Source organism: Erpetoichthys calabaricus, chromosome 4 (genome assembly GCF_900747795.2).
Source record: "Erpetoichthys calabaricus chromosome 4, fErpCal1.3, whole genome shotgun sequence".
Taxonomy (NCBI): Eukaryota; Metazoa; Chordata; class Cladistia; order Polypteriformes; family Polypteridae; genus Erpetoichthys; species Erpetoichthys calabaricus.
This window is the reverse complement of record NC_041397.2, coordinates 197,706,757-197,715,595: the sequence shown is the minus strand read 5'-3', so window position 1 is coordinate 197,715,595 and position 8,839 is coordinate 197,706,757.

The window sequence follows — 8,839 nt, the reverse complement described above, 5'->3', positions numbered from 1 at the left end:
AAAGAGGAGATACTGAATTGGAAAGCTAACTTAGAAGCAAAATGGCTCAACATAAATACTTGAAAGACCAAAGTGATGGTTGGAAATGAAAAGATAGGAGGTATAGAAGAGATGGATGCATGGCTGTGTGGTGTGAAGTTAATGAGGAAAATCAGCCCAATGCATGTTTTACCAAAAGAGAATGCATAAAAGATGCAGTGGAGTGAAAGGTAGTTTCTAGATGGTAAGTGTGACCTTTGTAGAAAGTGTGTGAAAGGGGTGCAAAATACTGATATAGTAAGTGTATGTTTAGATATCACCAATGGAGCTGTTTTGGAGAAAGCAGTGAAGTTTCTTGTTTTGGCAACATATTGAGCGCAGAAGGAAGTTCTGGCACTGCAGTGATAGCAATGCCAAGACGTGTATAGAAGACGTTCTGGGAGCTATCCACCATTCTGACTTCTAAAGGAGCCTCTCTAGTATTGAAGAGTAAATTTATGAAAGTTGAAAGAGGAGTAGTAATCTCAAAGGAGAATAAAAGTGGAACATAAAACAAAGTAATATAAGAGGTAAGAATGATCAGATGGATGTCTGGATTTCACAGAGTAAGAGCAAAGTGAAAGACAAGATTAAAGAAAGACTTGGTGTGAAGGTGTTAGGTGTTATGCTGCGTAAAAAAGAGGGTGATTTAGCCATATGGATCACAAGGCAGTGGATAATTGGGTGAAGAGGTATACCATAAAGGAAAGAAGAGTGGATGAGGCCCAGAGGAAGGCCAAAGAAGAAATACATTGAGGTAGTGTTAGATGATATGGGATTATTCTGTATCATCCCAGATGATAGCCAGGACCGCAAAGAGTGGAGATAAAAGATTTGGGGGGAACTATTTAATCAGGTATGTCTGGAAAAATCGTTATTCCACTATAATTGTACTGAACTGCACAGAATGGCAGTTTAAGAACTGGAATTGGGAGACAGAATAGGTCAGGGTAAGTGAATATGCATTATAGCCACAAACTTCTATTTTTTCATTGAGTAGGCTATTGATTGATAAACAAAAGAAAGGATAGTTTAACACTGACTTTTCGCCAATGCGTTATTGGTAATGTATCTGGTAAACCTTGTGGAAAGTAGAATTTACAAATACAGTATATCATTATCATGGTATTGTATTTAGTCTGCACTTTTCTGCTAACCCCATTTCATTTTTGAGTTTCTGATTATACTTTGAAGGTTTCCTGAATGCAGACCCACACATTTTTTGATATTACCAGTGACGGTCATCATTTTATGTGATGGTATTTACTCTGGAGTTTATTTATTCATTGGTAACACTTTACAATAACTTTAATTCATTACTGATTTAAAAATTATATAATGCTTCACAGATTTTAATTTCATGTATATTCAAATAGTTTTGAAAGTTATTAAATGATAATTCACATTATGGTAATCCTTTTCCTGAAGGAGGAATCAGTGAAGGATTCTATAATGTCTGTTAATGACTGATTAACCTATTTATTTATTAGTTGAAGATATTTTTGTACAGCCTAATCTAAAGTGGGACCCATTCACCCATTGTAAAGGTGTGCAAAGCTTTACTAATGAAAGTTACTAAGATGTTACCCTGAAATTTTGCACAAAAATTTTACATTTGATGTTTCCTGACTTCTGATTTGCCTTAGCTCTATACAATCTTGACTTTTTGCCCATGTGTATTTATATTCACTAATTTTATCCAAATCTCCAGCATAAGATAAGGTTTTGCTCACATGTTGTTAAGTGCACAATTCCACTGAGTAATGTAAAGTGGAGAGCACAACCTAATTCCAAGAATGAAGGCTTCACGTTTTTGAGTGAGCAGATTTACAGTCTCTAAGTAAATACCTTTGCACAGCTTCACAGAGGGCAATGACAGTTTCATCTTTATTTTCTAACCAATTTATGTATCTTACTTTTGTTTGTAGGGCAATATGCTCGAAATTTGGTATAGGAGATACACACTGAAAAATGTTAAATGTCACATTGTTTAGAAGTCATATATTTATAAGGCTGTACGTACAGCAGTTATGGTTCTATTCGTTATTATAAAGGAATTGAGTATTTGTTGTAAATCCAACTGTTTTAGTTTAGTTTAATTAGACTTTTGAATGTATGGGAAAAGAGCAGTGCATATATTTGCATCTTTTTCAGAAAATATTTCATCTTAAACTAAAGAATAATCAGTTTATACGTTTTACACACATCACTATCCTTTCTTGTATATCCATTTCAGAGTAGCAGTTAAATGAAACCTAACCTCAAGGCAGTAAACACAGAGCTAGCTAGCTAGCAAGGGATGGTATGTCAGTCTGTTACAGGACACTCTTAATAGTCCCATGCACACAGGGTAGTTGTGAGCCATCGCTCAACTCAACATACATTTTTCCCTGAAATTGCATCTCTGATTTTTTTTCTTAAAGACAAAAGCACAGCATTAACATAGTGTGTAGCATTGGCTCATTGCACTTTGGCCACAGGTTTGATTCCAGCTTTCATTGAAGCTTTCATATTCTCTCAGTATCAGAACCAGCAGTTGTACTAAGTAGTAGTAATATTGCCAAGTGTACACAATAAAGGAAAAATTTTACTTACATATCCAATCAACACACAACACAGCACCATGATAAACAAAAATGTGTTAAAATACATACAGTAACTTTACTGTATTTAATAGAAAACACAAAAAGGCTTACTTTCTGTTCTCCTTACACAAGGCATCGGCGCTAACCATTGTGCTTCCATGGAAAAAAAAAATTTAATTCAATTTATCCTTAATAGCACTATTCACTAAAGGCAGGAATCAACATTGGACAAAATGGATATCTGTCAGAGAGCAAACTCACATACAGCAATTTTGATTTCCTTCCTTTTGTTCTCTATGTTGAATTGTAACATTTGTGTGAGTTTACATAGGGCTATTTTTTAAGACCAAATACATGTCATTAAGGTTGTGTACTCTGAATTGCAAGTATAAATATATGGTCCTGACGTACAATGAACTAACATTCCAGGTTAGGATCCACGTTTGTGTGCAAAGAAAAAAATGAATGTGCAAAGGTGATACTAGATCTGTCTGTTTTTGAACTCACTCAATCCAATTCATTGATGCAGAAGAACAAAGTCAGCTGTATCTCAGCTGCAGAAAGTAAAGAGCAGAGGCCAGGCTTGGATGAGGTGCCAGCGACAGTCACTCACACGGACTGTTCTCAACCACACATCTTTAGGATATGCAAGGAAGTCTGGAGTAGCCTTCTTCAAATATGTCATAGCATTTTTCAAATATTATGGATGTGAGTTAAGTACAGCAATGAAAACATAATGATTGATGCAAAGAACACCAAGAGTGGAAAACATTGTGCTAATAAAATAAGATAGAAAGAAGTTCAAACATAAAGCCATATTAAATCATACTTGGTTTATTAAAGAGGAATTGTGTCCTTAATGTCTCTGCTGTGGTGTACACTGGGTACTTGTCTAGTATTAAAACAATGCAATAAAATAAAGTACTGACTGCTTATGTATTTTCTGATCAACCAAGCTTTTTTTGTATATGCTACATTATGGATTGTAAAATAATGGATTTTAAAACAAAAAAAGTCTGTGTTTATTCAAGGAAGAATTTCATAAAGTATCCTATGTAAGAGGAAGACGACTAGTCCTCCATATGATGTATAAGTCAAATGAGAAAGAAAAACTTTCCTATTGTATTATTTTTAAAAAAGTTTTTTGTGCTGTTAGTACAAATATTTTTTGTGTAGCCATTTTAAAAATACATTTTGAAATATCTTTGTTACAAAATTATGCCTTTTACCATACTACATATATAGAACAAGTATAATTTTAGACTGAGTTGCTGTTACTAATGTTGAATTCATGCAATATGTCACTTTCTAGATTAATGTACCTTTTTGGTTTTAAACTGTAAAGGAAACACCTGCTTATATCTTCACAGGAATATTTGTGCCACTGCACTGTTTCTCCACACAAAGCTATGCACCAGGGCTGAACAGTTGTACTGACAATTGGCATTGTTGTCTAGGGGATTTGCCTTTGTTGAAAGTACACCAAAGAAGCAATAGTCTGTAGCATAGACAATGTATAAAGCCATGCCTATTTTCCCAGTAAAATGATGAAAGGCCTTCCAGGACATCTTGTGCAAAATATGTAAAACCACAACCATATGCCATTTGATGATGAAATGCTAGGAGGGGAACACAATTTCAGACACCCAGTAAGAACTGAGGTCATTGCACTCACAATAGGATTGCTGTCTAAATGAATAGCTATGCCAGACTTATCAGAACTATGGTAAACACATCCTAAATCAAAAAACAACAGACAAAATAATAACAAGAATCCTTAACGAATTTAATACTAGTGTCACAAACTAGCTGACCAGATAAATAAAAATAAGTTTTATGTCATAAGATTGATATTTTATTTCTTGAGAGGCAACCGCTTCCTTTCTAAAATCAAAGCTGGTAAACCTCTCTAAACCAAGGCATCTAAACAAAGAGAAAACCTAAACCTGTAAAATGAAGAGTGTCAAGGTCATTAGCAGGTCAAAAAACAAACCTTTCGCCTTTCTTTGGTACTAATGAAGTCTTCTCAAATATTAGATTTAAACTCAATTTTCCTTTCCTGATACTATCTGGTTGTTGAGTTTTCTAAGTGCTTTTCATCCATCCGTCAATTTTCATTACCTGCTTTGTCCAATACTAAGCAGAAAACCACACTGGATATGCTACCAACCCATTGCAAGGTAATCTCATGCAGACATTTACTGTATAAGGGACCAATTTATAGTAACCAGTCATATAAGCTGCACATCTTTATAATGTCTGAGCATGAGCAGATATGGGGCTGGTAGAGAATGCACAAATTGTATTTAGATAATGACTGGCACGGAATTCTAGCCAGTAACTCTGGAGCTGTGAAGCAGCAGTACTAACCACTACCCCACCATGCTACCTATTCTTAATGTCATATCCTCTTTACATTCTTAAAAGCTAGAATTAATTATTTTTCATAGTAAACGTTAACATTTTATATTAAGTAACTCTTATTACAGCACATTTACAATGTAATTACTCAGTTATTATGAGCCTAACAGCACTTTTATTTGATATTATTATAAAGTTTCTGTGTAACTTTAGCAAATATATGGGTGACGGCCTATTTTTTTATTCTTAGGGCCTAACTGAAGATTTACAGTACATATGCTGTTACATAAGTTGAAAAGTAAGTACACTGTACTAATGTCCTGTTGTTTGACAGGAAACCCCTGAGGAATTAGTGTGTTAATCCAAAGTAATAACTAACACTTAATATAAAGTATTACATTATTTTTGTCTTTTTTCAGTTTAAAACTCTATTTTGTTCTTTTCATTTTTCATTTACAGCCCTAAGATTGTAACAACTTAGAAGAGTTTCTCCTTGCTTTCATGGAACACAGTTTTGATAAGAAAGTCATGCTCCTCATTCACCTATAAATAAAATGGCGCCTACAATGTCACTAACCAATGTACAGACTCTACAAATGTGACTGGACAAATGTAGTTCCTTTAAAGGTGGCATTGTAAAGACATTATCTACTACACACCACATAACTAGTGTTGACTGGCAGAATTTACTAAAGCATTTTTCAAAGTGAATATGTTGTGCTTGTTGACCTTGTTCGATGAATACAGTGATCCCTCGCTATATCGCGCTTCGCCTTTCGCAGCTTCACTCTATCGTGGATTTTATATGTAAGCATATTTAAATATATATCGCGGATTTTTTGCTGGTTCGCGGATTTCTGAGGACAACGGGTCTTTTAATTTCTGGTACATGCTTCCTCAGTTGGTTTGCCCAGTTGATTTCATACAAGGGACGCTATTGGCAGATGGCTGAGAAGCTACCCAGCTTACTTTTCTCTTTCTCTTGCGCTGACTTTCTCTGATCCTGACATTGGGGGTGTGAGCAGGGGGGCTGTTCGCATACCTAGACGATACGGACGCTCGTCTAAAAATGCTGAAAGATTATCTTCACGTTGCTACCTTCTGTGTGCAGCTGCTTCGTGAAGCGACATGCTGCACGGTGCTTCACATACTTAAAAGCTCGAAGGGCCCGTATTGATTTTTCAGTTTGTTTTTCTCTGTCTCTCTCTCTCTCCCTGCTCCTGACGGAGGGGGTGCTTCGCATACTTAAAAGCCAAACAGCCCTATTGATTTGTTTGCTTTCCTCTCTGCTCCTGACACGCACTCCTTTGAAGAGGAAGATATGTTTGCATTCTTTTAATTGTGAGACAGAACTGTCATCTCTGTCTTGTCATGGAGCACAGTTTAAACTTTTGAAAAAGAGACAAATGTTTGTTTGCAGTGTTTGAATAACGTTCCTGTCTCTCTACAACCTCCTGTGTTTCTGCGCAAATCTGTGACCCAAGCATGACAATATAAAAATAACCATATAAACATATGGTTTCTACTTCGCGGATTTTCACATAGCTATAGCAGCCATACACAGAATGTTCATACTCCGCCTCACATTTTGCATTGCTGCCTGACCCACTTCACACATAGGTGATGTAATGGGTTTAACATCAATAAACAATTGGTTCTGACTGTATTTGTTTAATTTCTGTGTGAATACCTACAGTATCTAGATAGATAGATGTGAAAGGTACTACATAATAGATAAGTGCTGCTTGAGTTTGTCCCCCCAAAAACTGCTCCCCTGAACAAATTTTTTTCACCAGCAGCCACTGGTGACGTTACAACCCAACTGGTAGACAAGTGTGATTTGCACCCCTCATGCATTTAAAATAAACACAAACAATATTTTTATTTGAGGGCTACTTTATCAGACCATATTCAAAATATTATGAGTATTGACACCACATATAAAGCACTAATACCTGTGTACTCAGTCACTTAACACTGCACATGCCTAATTTTGCAAGTAAGTTGAATGCTTGTGCAATTAGCCATGTGGTGCAGAAACAAGTCGAAATAAACCTTGAAGAAGCCTACCACCTCCCACTACCTGAGTCAGAAAATATTTGAGACCCTGCAAAATAATAATAATAACAGCATAATTATTACATGATACAATGCATTTCTATCTTTTTAATAGAACCAAAAAGTGCAAAGCATCTGCTCAGATAGATTAGAAAGAAAAATGCATTCTAGCAGTGATTTTAAACAGTGGAACCTACCAATCCTATACCACCACTTTGTGGCACAGCCAATTAGTGCCTAAAAATTGGAATTCTGTTAGAGCAGTGACATCTGTTTTTAATTTATTTTTTGTTTGTGGCCATTTGCTATTTTGTATTTTTTGTGGTTATCATTCAGTCTATGTCTTTTGTGATTTGAGGCAAGCTGGTACAGTGGTTAGAACTGCCTGGTCAAAGCTCAGGTCACATTTTTAGCCACAATAATTGATATAATATAGTTGGGAGACATTTCCCTAGCCTTCAGGGACACTTAAAAGACCACTGAATGACTATAACACACACACAAACTAGTTAATTTCCTCCTACTCCACTGTATTTGATGCATATTGCAGAGTTCAGTGAAGTCTGCTAACGAAGTCTGCAATTTTTGCCAAACTCTTAGTGAAGCAAACTTAACTGGATTCTCATAACACTGTGAGTACGCAAACAAACTGAAGAAAAAGACAAAAATAAACATTTTAAAGCAAATCAAAAGGTGCAAACACTGTACATGCTTAAGTACCTTTAAATCAGGGTTCTCAAACTCTGGTTCTGGAGGGCCGCAGTGGTTGCAGGTTTTCATTCTAACCCTTTTCCTAATTAATGCCCTGTTTTACTTACTAATTAATTTCTTTTCAATTAATTGTAACTTGCTTGTTTGACATCTATTGGTACCTCATTGTTTCAATCAGAATTATTAAAATAGATGGAAATGACAAATGTTGTTGCAAAAGGTGTATAACAGGGATGCAAAGTAAATAAACAGGATCCCCCATTGGTGAATAGACAGCATACAGGATGTGTCCCAGTTTTAAAAGGTATTTTGCACAATGCACTTTTCATAGTGGGAAAAAAAATCAAATGGTCTACAAAAATATGCTTTGTATCCTACATGCACATTAGAATCCAGGTTTCATACTGTAATAAGAATCCAAAGCATGGTCAAACCCACATACTGGCAAGCATGGTGCAGTACAGTAAGTTAGCAAGCTATGCCTCATTTTAAACTACTAGCAATGTTTTTAGGTTTATACTTTCATTATTGAAACATATACTGAGTAAAGTGAAATTCTTACTTGCATGCACTAATCAACATGTAACACATTGCCACACTACCTTATATTCAAACATCTGTTATATTAAAAATCTAAGAACATATTTGTCATAATTGAGCAGCCACAAATGAAATACCAAAATGTGATAATACATTCTGTTGCATTCAGTTTTTGCTGAAAAATGATGAAGGGCAAAACTGAATACACAACCAATAAGGTGCATGAAGTGCACAATCTCAGCCTGCAACAAATGTCTGGCTGTATAAGGATCCCTATACCTTTAAAGCAAATGCAATTGCGTAGATAGAAGAAACTTTATTTGAGAAATGTGGCTTTTTACAGAAGTTATTTAAATAAATAAATTAATTAATAAACAATTAAAATGAACACACTCACATAGCAAAATAACCAAAAATAGAAATTCACTTTCGAATCAGAATACGAATTCAGTTTATCAGCCAGGTACATTAATGTGTACTAGGAATTTGGCTTGATACTATTGGTGCAACAAACAAGGATAATACAGAATACAAAAGATAGATATAAGAAGATCCATCCATCCATT